Source organism: Pipistrellus hanaki (genome assembly GCF_964339955.1).
Source record: "Pipistrellus hanaki genome assembly, chromosome: 4".
Classification (NCBI taxonomy): Eukaryota; Metazoa; Chordata; class Mammalia; order Chiroptera; family Vespertilionidae; genus Pipistrellus; species Pipistrellus hanaki.
In genome coordinates this window covers 92414902-92430312 of record NC_140506.1, presented here as the reverse complement: position 1 = coordinate 92430312, position 15411 = coordinate 92414902, and the positions used below count along the sequence as shown (strand labels likewise).

The following is a 15411-nucleotide window of genomic DNA, read 5'->3' as shown; positions in this document are numbered from 1 at the left end:
ACGGGGGAGAGAGGACCGGGCGTGGTTCAGGAGTGTGGGAATTCCTCTTCCTTCTCCTCTGGAAGCATTGTCTGCTCCTATCCCATGCTTGGTGGAGAATGATTCTCAGAATGTCAAAGGGAGGAAAAGCCTGTGCCTGGCGGGTGGCCGGCCTCGTCCTGGGGTTGGACTTGGGGGACAGAGCTCCTCCATGCAGAAAGCAGGGAGGGTGAGAGGAGAGGTTGGCTCCCAGCGCTGTGTAGGTGCCGGGAGTGTGCAGGACTTGAGGAGAGGCGAGAAGAACTAGCAGTAAATTGGCACCTCTCACACCCTTTGCCCTGCATGTTGACAAAGCTTGATCATGCATAGGAGGGATGAGGATAGCTAAGCAGAGGCCTGAGTGTCCTGGGGTGGCCCTAACAAATGCCACAGACTTGGACCTTTAAACAAAACCTCATTCTGTCCCAGGGTTGGAGGCTGGAAGTCTACCATCAAGGTGCCAGCAGGTCCCACTTCCTCCAAAGGCCCCAGGGCAGCTGCCTCCTCCATCTCATGGGGCTGCTGGCCATCTATGCCTGAAGGTCCAGCAAGTCTCTCCTTTGTGGGGGGCACTGTGAGTGTCAAAAAAAAGGAGGGGACATGGGAGACTGGGCCTGCCTCGGTCCTTCACCCCGCTCTTGGCTCAGGTGGAGACCCCCATCCCATCCATTCCCCTGCTCTGTTTTGTTTCAGAGCACCTGACTTATTTATTATTTATTTAGTTCCTCACCTGAGGATATGCTTATCGATTTTAGGGAGAGTTAGGGAGAGGGAGGTGTGAGGAACATCAATCTGTGGTCTCTTATATTTGTCTTGGTTGGGGAATGAACTCAGGTAGGTATTCAGCCTGACTGGGAATCGAACCTGAGAACCTTCCGTGTACTGGAGGATGCAAAGCATCTCATTTCTTTCTTTTTCACGAGCACACTGTCATCTTACTACTGAAATGTCTCCAGAACCAATATTATTATTATTTTTATTTTTTGTGAATCCCAAGGATATTTTTCCATTGATTTTTAGAGAGAGAGGAAGGGAGAGGGAGAGAGATAGAAACAGCATGTGAGAGAGACACATTGATTATTTGTCTCCTATATGAACCCTGACCAGAGCTGGGGAACCTGCAGCCAAGATAGGTGCCCTTGACCAGAATCAAACCTATCACCCTTCAGTTCACAGGCAGATGCTCTACCCACTGATCCAAACCAGCTAGGGTTCCAGCACGATTCCTGAGTGTCTTCTCAGGGAGGAAACGCCATATTTCTTATCTGATAGCTGGTATACTGGTCACCTCTGGTCCAACTGGAGGGATAAGTCCCGGCTCCTCCCATACCCCACCCAAAAGTGGGCGGTTTCACTTTAGGCCAGTCTGGGCAGGAGGATAAAGGGGCTCAGAGGGGACTAGGAGCAGAAGGCAGAGAGGCCCGGCATGGTGAAGACGCTGCTCAAAGCCCCATCCTCTCCATTCCCAGGTCCCTGCCCCAGATCTCCTCACTGGCTCTCCCCTTCCCCTCCCTTCTCCCCCTGCAGATGCTGTGGCTGCTGGTCCTAACTCTCCCCTGCCTGGGGAGCTCTGTACCTGTGACCTCATGTGGGTGCTGACCTCAGGCCTGGCTTGTCTCTGAACCCCTGACTCTGACCTCTGAGAGGCCCCTCCTTGGATGGGGTGGAGATCCCCCTGAAGGTGGTTGTGGGAGGGACTGAGGATGGGACCATACTGGGTTCCAGGAGGTGGTGCCTGGGTCCCTTATAGCTCCTCCTCTGCTTCCCCAGATCCGGGCCCAGGGACTGAGTTGGTGGGCATCATGGGGGGACAAGATGCTTCCAATGGGGGGTGGCCGTGGCAGTTGGGCCTGTGGGTCTTTGATACAGAAACGTCCAAGTGGAGTCTCAGCTGTGAGGGCTCCCTCATCCACCCCCAGTGGGTGCTGACCGCTGCCCACTGCATTCCAGGGTAAGTCCCTACTCTGCCAGCACCCAGGGTGGCGTGGGGGAAAATATGGTAGGCATGTGATGTGTGTTGAGGGCAGATCCTGGGCTGAGAGGCAGCAGACCCCCCACCAGGATTCAGCTTCCTGGAGCTCCCCTTGCCCACCACAGAGGGGAGGTCTCTGGGCTCTGAGGTGCTGGTCCACATCCTGCCACAGTTTCTCAGATGTATTTGGCCTCTGTCCCCAGGACAAACCCCGACCCTCGGCACTTAAAGTTCCAACTAGGAGGAGTGAGACACTCATGGTTTGACATTGTGCCGGTGGCTAGCATTATCCTCCATCCGGAGCACTGCTATGAAAACGGAGTACCTCAGGCAGACGTGGCACTTCTCAAACTGGTGGCCTCCGTGTGACCATCTAATCTCGTCAAGTGGATCAGCCTCCCGCCAGCCTCCTCCGCATTCCCCCAGGCACCCGGTGCTGGGTGACTGGCTGGGGCAGGATTAGTTTTGAAGGTAAGAACCAGAATGAGTGGGAGGAGGAGACTGAGGGTGATGCCCTGGGGTGGGTGGAAGAAGGGCAGGCTTTACAGAGGAGGCTGCAGCTGGGGTCCCTCTGGGATCTCCCTTGGGTGTAGGAGGCACACAGCCTGAGAGGACTGTGTACAAGAGCAGAGAGCAAAGTAGCAAGAGGGAGGCATGGACATGGGCATTATTTTTTAAATATCATTCAAGGATATTTTTTTACATTGATTTTTAGAGAGAGTGGTAGGGAGGTGGAGATAGAAACATGGATGTGAGAGACATATCTCTTAGTTGCCTTCCTGACTTGGGCTGGGGTTTGAACCTGCATTCCAGATCCTTGCCTTTGACCAAGAATCAGACCTGGGACCCTTTGGGCCACTGCTGTAACCACTGACCTCACCGGCCAGCGTGCCAGGGGCATTTGTTTCCCTCACTCTGCACCAGGCCTGTATGCTTCCTTCCGGAGGTCCCGTTCTCCCTAATTCCCCCAGTGGGATGGAGAGGAGGAGAGACAACTCCAGTGACCTGCTCCAGGATTCACTGTTAAATGGACAAAGTGAAATCTGACAGGAGGGCCGCTCACTCTGCATTTCTTGGGGGAAAGCACTTGCTCTGACTTTTCCCAATAAAAATTATTTGTAGATAAAATATATATTTTTGGTTTTTTGTTTTGTTTTGTTTTGTTTTTGGATCTTGTTGCCCCCAGTGTCAGCCAAGAGGTCATCAGCCCACTGGCCTGGAATGAACCTGGAGAGCTGGGATCTTGGGTGATTCCCAGGATCCCTCTGGGGGCGCTGAGGCTCAGCATGAGGTTCTAGAACTCCTGGCCTCTGACTGGCTGCCCCCTCAGGACAGCAGGCTCACTGAGCTTCTTCTCACAGAGCCGCTGCCAGAGCCCTACAATCTTCAGAAAGTGGAGGTCCCCATTGTGCCGAATGAGATCTGTAGGCAGCAATACCTCAGTATCAACAAGGTTGTCAAAGAGGACATGTTGTGTGCGGGGAGCCCGGGCCGGGGCACCTGTAAGGTAAGACCCCCAGACTGTGGCCTCCATCCACCGCTCCTGCCTGCAGGGACCCTGAGTATTGACCGCCTGTTTCTTCTTCCCACAGGGTGACTCTGGGGCCCCTTGGTCTGTAAATGGTACCACACCTGGGTCCAGGTAGGGGTCGTGAGCTGGGCGGAAAAGTTCTGTCATCCTAACTTTCCTAGTGTCTATGCCCGAGTGACATCCTACTTGCCTTGGATCCGCCATTATATTCCCTCCTCTCCTTGAGCCCGGGTCGGACAAGGATGCTGCCCATGTGAGATGAAGACAGGCCCTCCATGGTGTCTGAGGACCTCACTGCTCCTTCCCAATGCCAGCTCTTCACTGCACCTAGCACCCTCCTCCACCCCCAACCCCTCTGAGATCCTCCAGCCTCTGCCACCTCCATCAGTCTGTCTTCCCCTGACAAGCAAAAAGGAAAGGAGGGGTGTAGTCTGAAGTCAGGCGGGGCAATACAGGCCTCCTGCTTCCTCTCCACCCTCTGGATACTCATTAAACTGCATGAAAACTGCTCTGGACTGAGTGTACTTACCTGTGGGCAGGACCAGGGTGTCATGGGTGGCCCGTCCTGGTGGAGAACCAGGCTCTGGAAGGCGGACCAGGTGGGGATGGGCAAGTATAGCTGCAGCATGGAGGAGGGCCACATGGGTGGGCTCTCTTGGATGGGGAGGAGGAGGATTGTCCTGTCTGGGGCTGGAGACCACAGCCCTGAGGGCTGCTCCTAGAGTGGCCCACACCTTCCCTCTTCCTCCTTCCATCCTGGTCAGTGTGGAATGGCTGCTTTGAAGGACTTGGACTTGGCAGCATACAAACAGGAAGTATAGTTTTCCATGGTCACCACTGCTCTGTCTGACCCGGCGGCCGCCAAAACCTCATTTTCCAATTCGATCAACTCCTTGGACCAAATGAAGTCCAGTCCTATTTGTATGCAGAACCTCACTCGCCCATTCTAAGCTTCTCCTGAGCCTGAGAACCTGCAGTGGCCATCAACAAGCCCTGTTTTCCCTCTTCCTGCCCCTGTACTCAGCCTCCCTTGGCACCTGGTCCTGGTTGTTTGGAGGCTGCCAGAGAGGAGGATGGAGAGGTGGACCCCATCCTCCCAGAGGCTGCTCTCCTAGAGCTGGCGCCCCTGCTGGAGAAGCACCGCAGTGCACCCTCCTCTCAGACTCCTCAAAGCCCATCCTTACTCCCAGGGGATGGGAGGGGCTCCCAGAGGACAGGAGCTCCATTTCCCAGACACCAGCTTACCTCCATCTCAGGATCATTCTTCAGGGCCAGCTGCATGGCACATCACCAGTACCTTTACCGCCATCGTGTCTGCTGCTCCTGTGACGGCAGTGCAGCCTGGCCCTGCAGCGGCGCCCTGTCCAGCACTGGGAGCGCTCAGAGCCACAGTCTCTGTGTGGCTGAGGTCCCAGGCTGGAGGGCACTGGGAGGTGTGGAGCTCGCTGCTTCTTGCCCTGAGAGGTGCAGAGGCCCTCACGGCCTGTGGTTGGATGGGGTGCCCCTGGGTGCTGGGTCCGAAAGCTTTCCTGTGCCAGCCACTGGCCTCCTCAGGGGCTCCCCCCTCAGGAGCACACAGCCTGGTGGCCTGGAACCTCACCAGTGAGGTAGGTCAGTGTGGACCAGTGCTGTCCCTCACACCTGACCTCACTGAGAAATAGATGTAGAGGGAACTGGGTCAGATGAGGTCGAGTGGAGGAGGGGAGGCCCTAAACCAGTGATGGGTGTCCTTATAGGAAGAGGTGAGGATGCGAGAGACACAGGGATTGGTAGGACGGTCATATACTTTAGAAAGTGTCCCCCACACCCCTCATAGTTCCGTACCTACCAGGCAGCATACATGGCTATGACAGTATAAGTAACTATATTCCCTAATCTGCACTTACATTCCCTCTGACTGTTTTTTAGTTACTCATGTGTATTTTTTTTAACTATATTTTATTGATTTTGTACAGAGAGGAAGGGAGAGGGATAGAGAGTTAGAAACATCGATGAGAGAGAGACTGGGGATGTGCCCACAACCAAGGTACATGCCCTTGACCGGAATCAAACCCGGGACCTTTCAGTCCGCAGACCGACGCTCTATCCATTGAGCCAAACTGGATTTGGCTCATGTGTATTTTTTAATCCCCTCCCCTTTTTCACTCAGCCCCTAAACCGGGCCTCTTCCCCCCCACCTCTCTCTGGCAACCAAGAGTCTGTCCCTGTATCTATGAGTCTGTTTCTCTTTTTTTTGTTGTTTATTTTATTCCTTAGATTCCACACAGAGGTTAAATCATGTGGTATTGGTCTTTCTCTGATGGACTTTTTTCACTTAGCACAATGACAAGATTTCTTTTTTATGGCCCAGTGTTTATTTCATTGTCTATACATGGGTGGGGCAAAGTAGGTTTATAGTTGTTCATATATTAAATAGTGCAACAATTAATAAATAATAATGCAAGAATAAACTCTGACTGAACATAAACTGTGCACCAATGGATGAGGACAATGGGGGTAGGGAGGGGGTTGAGGGTGGGGTAGGAACCTGGTTGAGGAGGGAAGAAATGAGGAACCTTTGTAATAATATGAACAATAAAGATTGATTAAAAAAAAAAGAATAAACTCTTTATTTCACCTTCTTATAACTGTAAGCCTACTTTTGCTTTATGTTGTCCCTGAGCTGGGATTACCAACCTTTCAAACCTCTCAGATCACTGCTGGTCCATGGACCACCAGCTGGCCACTGCTGTTCCAGAGGTCCCTTAAGCTATCCTCATTTTAAATTCTTTCTCTCTCTCTCTTTCTCTCTCTCTCTCTCTCTCTCTCTCTCTCTCTCTCTCTCTCTCTCTCTCTCTTTCTTTCTCTATCTCTCATTAGGTATTTTCTCCCAGCTTGTCATTTAAATTGCAGATTCAGTTTTGTGCTTTATCTAATCTACTCTTATTCCTTCTAGTGTAGTCATTTCAGATGTCATATCTTTCATTTCTGACCATGTGTTCTCTTATGGTTTCTATGCCCCTTTTTTAAATGCTTACTGTCTCCTTAGTGCAGTCCTCACTGAGTTCATCAGCCCTTCCCCTACATTCGTTGAGCATCCTTAGAACCATTGTTTTGAACTCTGTATCTGGTACATTGGTTGTCTCCATTTAATTTAGTTCTTTTCCTGGGGATTTCTCCTGTTCTTTCATTTGGGGCATCCTTCTTTGTCTCCCCATTTTGTCTGTCTCTCCGTATGTGTTTCTCTGTCTTAGGTAGATATGCTGTGTCCTCAGTCTTCGTAGGGTGGTTATTCGGGATACATGTCCTGTAGGGTTCAGTGGTGTATTTTTCCTGATTCCCTAAGCTAGGTGCCCCAGGAATGCCCCTGATGTGGGTTGTGTGAACCCTGCTGTTGTAGTTGAGTCTTGATTGTTGTTGGCCTGTTGTAGGTAGGGTTGACCCTCAAGTTGGGGTCCATGACTGTGAGTATTGATCCCGATCAGACTGTATGAGCTTCTGCGAGTAGGCTGACCCATGAAGCAGAATGTGCCCAGGGGGTCAGGAGCCTGTGGAGATCTCCCTTTGAGTGTGCTTCTTGTGGAGCTAATTGGGTTCTACAATACTTTGCTGTGAGCTGGTGCTGGGGCCTCTGGGGAGGCACTCTGGTGCAGGTGAATGTCTGACCCTGCCTGTGACGAATCTTGGGCTACCTGTTAGAAGCTACAAAGAGCACCACAGTTGGTGGCTCCTTCTGCTAGGCCTGGGTTCACATGGGAGGGGCCAAGCTGCATACTGAGGCTGATTCCCAGCAATACCAGACCTGCATCTGAACACAAAAGGCCCAAAGCACCCCAACATCTGCCTCTGCCTGTCAATTGCCATTGGCTCTGTAACTGAATGAGCCTCCAGCTAAGCTGTTGCCCTAGGATTGTCAGCTGTGTGGGTAAGGTGAGCGCCGCTGTGTGTAGTTGAGTTGCATGAGGGAGTTTCTATATAAATCATTGGGTTGGGGCGAGTGGTGCTCATCAGGTTGATACAGATTCAAACTCAGCGACACTGATGGGTGAAACGGCACTCAGCAGAAGCCTGAGGGAACACCAAGGCCATTCACCACCACCACCCACCACCCAACACCCACCACCCACCACCCAATACTCACCTGGGGTCTTCACATCTTTCCAGTGGGGTAGGGTCTCAGGGAGTCGTCAGGATGAGGCCAGTAGATTTCATCAGGCTCTTCACATTAGGATTTGGCAGTGAGCAGGGAGGGCTGTGCACTGTGCAGCTAGTTGGGGGACCTGGGGAAAATGGCCCTCACCTCAGAGACACACAACTCAGTCTCTCCTTGTGTGTCTCCAACAGCCCTGGAGTCTGCTCAGACCTCCTCAGGAGCCTTCTGAGATAGACTGTATGGACACAGGCTGGTTGCAGCTAGCAGACTCCCCTGCAGGGCCTGAGCTTGGTAGGGCGGGACCACTGGGAGCCTGGAGGCAGGGGCAGGGGTGTGGGGTGTAGGGTGTGGGCTTGTGTGTGTGTGTGTGTGTGTGTGTGTGTGTGACAGGGGGTAAGTCTATTCCCTCAGCTTGATGCCCTATGGAGGGGAGTGTTCACCTCAAGAGATATTGCATCTGTGGGCATGTGGGAGAGGGACTAAGCCCTGGATAATGGAGGCTGCCCCTGTAGCCCCTCCCCAAGCCATACAACCCAATCTCTCCCCGTGTGACTCCTGTCCATTCCAGGACACGTGAGTACCTGTAAAAGACATGTTTGTTTACTGGCCGTTTAAAAGGGCATCTGGGTTCCTAGAAGTCTTCCTGTCTCACTCTGGCAAGTGCAGTCCCCACTGATGTTCACAGCCAGATGTTGTGTAGCTCCTCTTCCAGGCACTGGTGTTCCAGGTGGGGAGCTCGGGAGGGGTTAGAGACCCCTCCCTTCTTAGAGGGGACCTTTGCCTCTGCGGTGTCCCTCCTGACTTTCAATTCCAGACTTTTCTGTGTCTCCACCCTCCCTACCCATCTCCATGTGGCTTCTTCTATGTGTTCTTAATGATAAAACTTCCTTTCAGCCAATCTCCAGTTGGTGATTAAGGTTGATTGTCTATAATTTAGTTGTAATTGCAATATGATCCTGGGAGGAGGTGAGTGTACCTCCCACCTACTCTGTCACCATCTTGGATCCCTGTTTTCAATTCTTTTCTGTATAGACTGAAAGTAGAATATCTGGGCCATGTGCGAATGCTACATTTGGTTATTAGAGGGGGGATTTCCTTTTGAGCCCAAATGTATGCAGAACTGGGGTTCTAGGATCAAATTCATGGACACTGAGGACACAGGTGTTTACTGTGCCAGGCCTACAGGCCATCTTATGGCTCTGCCTGGGCCCTCCCCATGCTCCGTGTGGGTGTTTGGACCTTGACTGTCCTCCTGAGTGAGTCTGGGAGGGAGGGCCAGTGGTGATCTCACAGTGCACAGGTCGCTAAATCAGAATGAAAACCCAACCCTTCAGGGCAGAAGTGTTTCCTTCCTGTTGTGATGCATTTCTCTGGGATGAGTCCTTGATCCATTCCTTTTCAAGGAGAAAAATCCTGGGATAACACTCTCTCCTCAGTGCCTACCCTGAAGCATGTGGAGACCATACTCTGGCTGATGAAGTGCTGAGTCCAGAACTAAATGGGCTTAATAGCTGCTGGGAGGCTAAGTCCCAGGACCAGGTGTAGCTGCTTCTAGACCTGAGGGTCAGGGCCCACAGAGGGACTTCCTGTGCTTTCCAGTGATGGCTGGGAGTGGCCCAGAGAGGGGAAGGAGTACCTGGTTTTTGGGAAGGAGCAGAAGTTGGACTAGCCCTGGTTCTCAGCCAGCCCCTCCCCATAGCTCCGCTGTCCTGACTCTACCAGCTGCAGGAGGTGATGGTTGCCATTGTGGGGAACAGGGATTGTAATCAGCGCTACCAGAACTCTTCCAACAAGGCTGACCAGATTATCAAGGAGGACATGCTGTGTGCTGGGAGTGATGGCCAGGACTCCTGCCAGGTGAGACCCCACCTGTCTCCGTCCTCTGTCCTCTGTCCCCTCCCTGCGCAGAGGAATCTGGACTCAGAAGCTCCATGCAGAAGCCCATGTGGAGATGTTCACTGAGTCCTGCCTCTCCCCACAGGGAGATTCCGGGGGTCCCCTGGTGTGCAGCTGGAAATGCACCTGGGTCCAGGTAGGGATTGTGAGCTGGGGATACCTCTGTGGTCATCGCGACTTCCCTGGGGTGTATGCCAGGGTGATGAGCTACATTTCTTGGATCCAGATGTATGTTTCTCCACCCCTGGATCCTAGATGAGGCCAGGCAGGATTCCCATTTTGGGATACCCTCTACCTTCTTTGTTGAAACCCCTGCTGATTTCCCAATGTTAACATCTTTTTTTAAAATATATTTTTAAAATATATTTTATTGATTTTTTTTTTTTAAAGAGAGGAAGGGAAAGAGATAGAGAGCCTGAAACGTCGATGAAAGAGAAACATCGACCAGCCACCTCTTTCACATCCCCCACCAGGGATGTGCCCACAGCCAATGTACATGCCCTTGACCGGAATCGAACCTGGGACTGTTCCGTCTGCAGACTGACGCTCTACCACTGAGCCAAACCGGTTTCAGCCCAGTTTTAACATCCTTCTCCCAACCTCCTCACCCATTGTCTCACCCTCCACAGTGACACCGGCCTCCTGCCCTCTGGGTTACCCACCTTTCCTGGACTTAGAGTGGCAGGCACAGGAAGAAGCTCTAAAGTCTGGTGTCTCTCACAGAAGGGTGGGCCAGGTAAGTGGCCTGTGCTCATGGCCTCCTGCTCACCCTCTGATTCCCATTAAACTTGGAAAAGCCAGCTCGACACCGTGGTCTCAGATGGCGGCATGGACTCATTGTGGGGTTGACTGAGGGTGCATTGTGGCCTCACTGAGAGGTCCTGTGTCCCTGGTCTCTGTGTGTGGGTGTGAGAAGGTTTTCAAAGGTTTAGTTCCATATGATGGCATTTCTGGGAGCTTATACATGTTATGGTTGTCCCAGTGTCCCTTCCTACATCCCTCCACTTTCCTTGTCCTTTCTTCCTTCCTTCGCTCCTTTCCCTGCTTTTTTATATTGTATCTTTCTGATCTTTTATGTTCTCTCTCTTATTTCCTACTTGTTTCTTCTTATTCTCTTCCCTCCTCCTCTCCCTCCCTCCTTCACTTTGTTTGTTATTCTTGATCAAATGTGCCCATCATGGACAAGGTCTCAGGGGAAGTTCATTGAGTGGGTTCCCGGGTTCCTGGAACCCACAGGGAGATGAGGACAGTCATAAACACAGCACTGCAGTGAGTGTGGGACATGGTGTGGAGGTTAGTGTTGAAGACAGAGCTGGAGTGACATAGGGCATGACCCAGCCTGATCCTGCTGGGACGATTTGATGGGGCTGAGCTGCTAGGCCCAGCTCATGAAGTATGGACAAGGGTGGGTATTGGGGGAAGGGGCTGTGGGCAGAGGGACAGAGGTAGTGTGGAGAGAGTCATGAACTTGGAAGGAGTTTGAGGGGTGGAGGGCCATTTTCTGAGTGTGTTTGAATGTCGGCTTGTTTGGTTTTCAACATCAGCATATCAGAAACAGAGGAATCTGAAAAAAATCCCTTAAAAAACAAAAGAACATGTTTGTAGATGGTTTGAGAGCCTCCAACTTCAGAGGCTTCTTAGAGATTCAGAACCCCTTATTAGGAATTTAAAAAAAAAACTGTCGGGATAAACTAAAATGTTTTTGTAAGAGGGTGGTGGCCCTAAGGGAGAGGGTAGAGCGGAGGGGATAAAATTAAAGAAGAGGAAACTCAAAGCTCTCCTGATCTCTATATTTACCACGTGGTATATTTCTGTAAATAATTTTTAAAAAGAAGTGTGGGCCCTGGCTGGTTTGGCTCAGTGGTTGGAGTGTCCGACCACAGAGCGAAGAGGCCTGAGTTTGATTCCCAGTCAAGAGCATGTGCTTCGTTGCAGGTTTGATCCTTAGCCCGTGTTAGGGTGCCTGCAAAAGGCAATGGATTGATATTCTCTATCCTGCCCTGCCTTCCCTTCCAGTCTCTCTAAAATACAATAGAAAAAAATACCCCGGGGTTAGGATTAATTAAAGAGGATAAGAAAAGGATGCTGAGATACAGTTCGCATGGGTATTGAAGCCAGCAGCTGTGTTGGGAGGTTGGTGGGCAGTGCCCTGCACTCCTGCTCTGTGCAGGGGTCCTTCTGGCCTCACGCCGCCATTGGGGGTCCCAGAGAGCTGGGTCTGAGTGAGAGGAATGAATGCCCAGAGAGAGGGTGGGGCTGGGTGGGCATCAGGGACAGGATCAAAGCCGGAACTGTAATTAGGGTGTCTGAGCCCTGATAGGAGAAAGCTGAGGGCAGGTGGGCAAAAGGCTCAGCTTCTGTTACCTAACAGCCCCATTGTGCAACACCTCAGTGGAAGCTGAAGAACCAGGGTGGGTGGGGATGCTGTGGGGGCAGCACTGCGCCAGCATCCATGGTTCCTCACCTGTCACAAGGGGGGTTTTGGGTTCTCCAAGGGAGGGCTCATGGAGGCTCTCATTCATGTCATTGGCTGTCCCATTCAGGCCCCACCAAACCTCAGAACAACTGTTAGGGCACGGACAATGACACTGAATCTCCCTCACTCTGGCCTATTGCTCAGAGGGACACAGGCCCCAGCGCGGCTTTGTGTCCACAGGACGGCTTTGCTCCTCACCAAGGGCAGCCCTTGTGATGGCTTCCAGGCAGTACCCGTCTCCACAGTGCCCGCCGGGGCTCTGACCAAGGCCCCCAGTTCTGTGTGCTGCTCCCGGGCACCTCTCCTGGTGGCTGTCCTCCCACAGCCAGGCCTCTGTTTATATGCCGGGTGCCAGCGTGTGACACCCAGGCTGTCTGGCTCCACCTCCACCATCCCCACATTTCTCCTGCTTGGCTCCCCGCTCTCCCTCCTCAGGGAGGCCCAGGCACTCTGGCACCCACCGTGTTCTAATGGGTAGGATACTTGACTGGCATCACCTGGCCTCCTACCACACAGGCTGCACAGCTGAAGGTTCCTGCAGCCTCTATGTGGGGTGTTCCCAGTGTCTTGGTTGGTAGTTGGCTTGCTTTCCCCTGAGGTGACCAGTTTTGCCAGAAGAGGTGCCAGTTGCAGTGGCCTTGTTGCTCCCCCAGGCTCAAGGGCATGCTGGGAGAGAAGGCTGGAAGCCCAGCGCCCCGCAGGCAGACTGCCACCCATGACTGTGTTCTCAGCCCCAGGCTGGTCTCCCTGCAACCGGAGCCTCCTAAGGCCGCCCTCCAGGTGTGTCCATGCATCATAATCTTTTTAAAAAATATATATATTTTATTGATTTTTTACATAGAGGAACGGAGAGAGATAGAGAGCTAGAAAACGTTGTTGAGAGAGAAACATCGACCAGCGGCCTCTTGCACACCCCCTACCGGGGTTGTGCTGGCAATCAATGTACATGCCCTTGAACGGAATCAAACCTGGACCTTTCAGTTCGCAGACTGATGCTCTACTACTGAGCCAAACCAGCTTCGGCCATGCATCATAATCTTCATGTGCGTGGGCATACATGATATTATGTGTGTGTGTGTGTGTGTGTGTGTGTGTGTGTGTGTGTGTGGTTGTCCTATTGCATGGATTGGGTAGCTCTGATACATGCAGACATATGGTCACATATAACTTTGATAGACGTTGGACAGGAGCAGATCACAGCGAACACCATGAGACAAGGCCACTTGCCAACAAGTTTACTGTCTGAGTTTAAGAGGGGCGTCCTGTATCCCATCTTTTTCCTGCCGGAACCTGCCGGCTGATCGACCAGATAACCTGAATGAGGGGGTGAGGCTGAGAAAGAAAGACAAGAGACAGGATGGGGTTGGGAGGACTGCAGCTCAAGACTGCAGCAACTTTATTAGTTGCAAGCGTACATTTATGAGGCTTTTCTGGGCATTTCTCCAAGTGCCCCTTTCCCAGGACAAGGCCGCTCGTCAGCCCCTCAAGACATTCTTGGAAAAGATACATAGAGCAAGCGTCTGGTTAGATATCATTGAGAACAGCCTAGCTGAGAACATCCAGATAAGTCGTGCATCACGCGCACTCTCTAACAATGGGGCTATGGTCTGCCCTGTCCTTGGTTGACCCTGAAGGCTTAGGGGAGAGCAGGTAGGCGTCCCTACCCTGCGCTCAATCCCCTGTAGGAGAGCAGGTAGGCGTCCCTACCCTATGCTCCATCCTTGCCCTTGGGCCCCACGGAACACGGCTTCCCACATTTTCCCCTGACACCAGACATGTATTTCTCTGCCTTTGTTTACATCCTAGCAAATACTGAGCCTGAATTTCTTCTTCTCAGAGGTCTCTTCCAGTTGCCTTGTATGGGAAGACAACAGGCTACATTGGTATTTTAAGCTTTCTCACACTTCAATCAAAATGGGCACAAGCCCTCCTACATTGTAAAATTTAAAAAATATACTTCTAAAGAAATGTGAGATTGAAAATTAAAAAGTATATATGACTCACACAGGTGACAATACCACATCCTAATATTCACAGATAATCCTATATAATAAAAGCCTAGGTGGCATCAGGCCCTCCCACGATACCCTTGCGGGACATTGTCACAAGACAGTAGCCACAAGATGGGAACCACAAAATATCTGCCTAGATGGCTGGCAGGGGAGGGCAGTTGTGGGCAACCAGGCCTGCAGGGAATGGCAGTTGAGGGTTGGGGAGACCAGGCCAGCAGAAGAGGCATCTGGGCTTGACTAGGCCTGCAGGGGAAGGTAGTTGGGGCCAAGATCTGTCCAGAAGGGGAGCAGTTACGGGGCGATCAGACTGGCAGGCAAGCGAACAGTTAGGATACAGCAGTCTGGGATTGTGAGAAGGATGTTTAGGCTGCCCTTTTAGGCCTGATCTTGCAATCAATCAGAAATGCTGCAGTCAGACATCCCCTGAAGGGTCCCAGATTGGAGAGGGTGCTGGCCCAGGTGAGGGACACCCCTCCCACCCTGTGCACCAATTTGGTGCACCAGGCCTCTAGTATTAGTAATAAAGAGATTAACAGAAACATGGACAGGCAGAGATTTTTAATTATATGAAAATGTTAGTATGAGCAACCACATTAGACAAATTTGCCCTCAGGTGAAATGGACAGATTTTAGGCAAGTATAACTCTTGGGAACTGATTTGAAGAAAGGGAAGTGGGACCAGACTGAAAATCATGAGAGGCCTGATTCTGGGTGGGTGAACATCTACCCAGAAGTAAAATATAAAGGAAAACACAGGAGAGTTACAGCACAGCATGGCTTCCTGGAGAATTACATTGAGCCTTCAAGGTCCGATGGATCTTTCAGGGAATATACTGGCACCCTGTCTGGAGATCAGAACCAGGCACAGAGAATAAAAGAAAGTTTTAGGCCACTATCCGTTATGAACACAGAATGAAGAAACACAAAGTAAAACATTGTCAAACCAACTTTTAATGTGTAAAATAATTACCAAAGAACCCAGGAAGGTCTGAACCACCATGGTTTAACACCAATTAGTGCAATATACCAAATTAACGGAGCAGAAATAGATGATAAAAGCCATGAGATAATCTCAATAGATATGGAAAAATAATTTTATTTTAATTGATAAATTCAACTATAGTTTGTGATGAAACTCTTAGCAAACTTGGGCCATACGTGACTTCTTTAAACAATAATGGTGGCTTTCCCAGAGCCCTCAGCAAACTTCCTGCTTGTAGGGTTTGGGGGTATGCTGGCAACCAGGCCCCTGAATGAGGGATGATGGACAGGGAGGCACAGACTGTGCAGGTGACTCGAGGCAGTACACAGCGACCAGAAACACACAAAGGGAGTGAGGATTGGGGGGAGGGGAGGAGGCTACCAGGAACAACA

General features: G+C 51.4%; 1 pseudogene across 1 annotated transcript; it reads left to right on the top strand.

Annotated features, from left to right (window-relative positions):
• The first annotated feature begins 1545 nt into the window (after positions 1-1545).
• Positions 1546-3746, top strand: LOC311621759 (mastin-like; annotated as a pseudogene). Its single transcript has 5 exons — positions 1546-1606; positions 1789-1969; positions 2194-2461; positions 3352-3497; positions 3583-3746. The product of its transcript is annotated as a mastin-like (transcript).
• The last annotated feature ends 11665 nt before the right edge of the window (positions 3747-15411 follow it).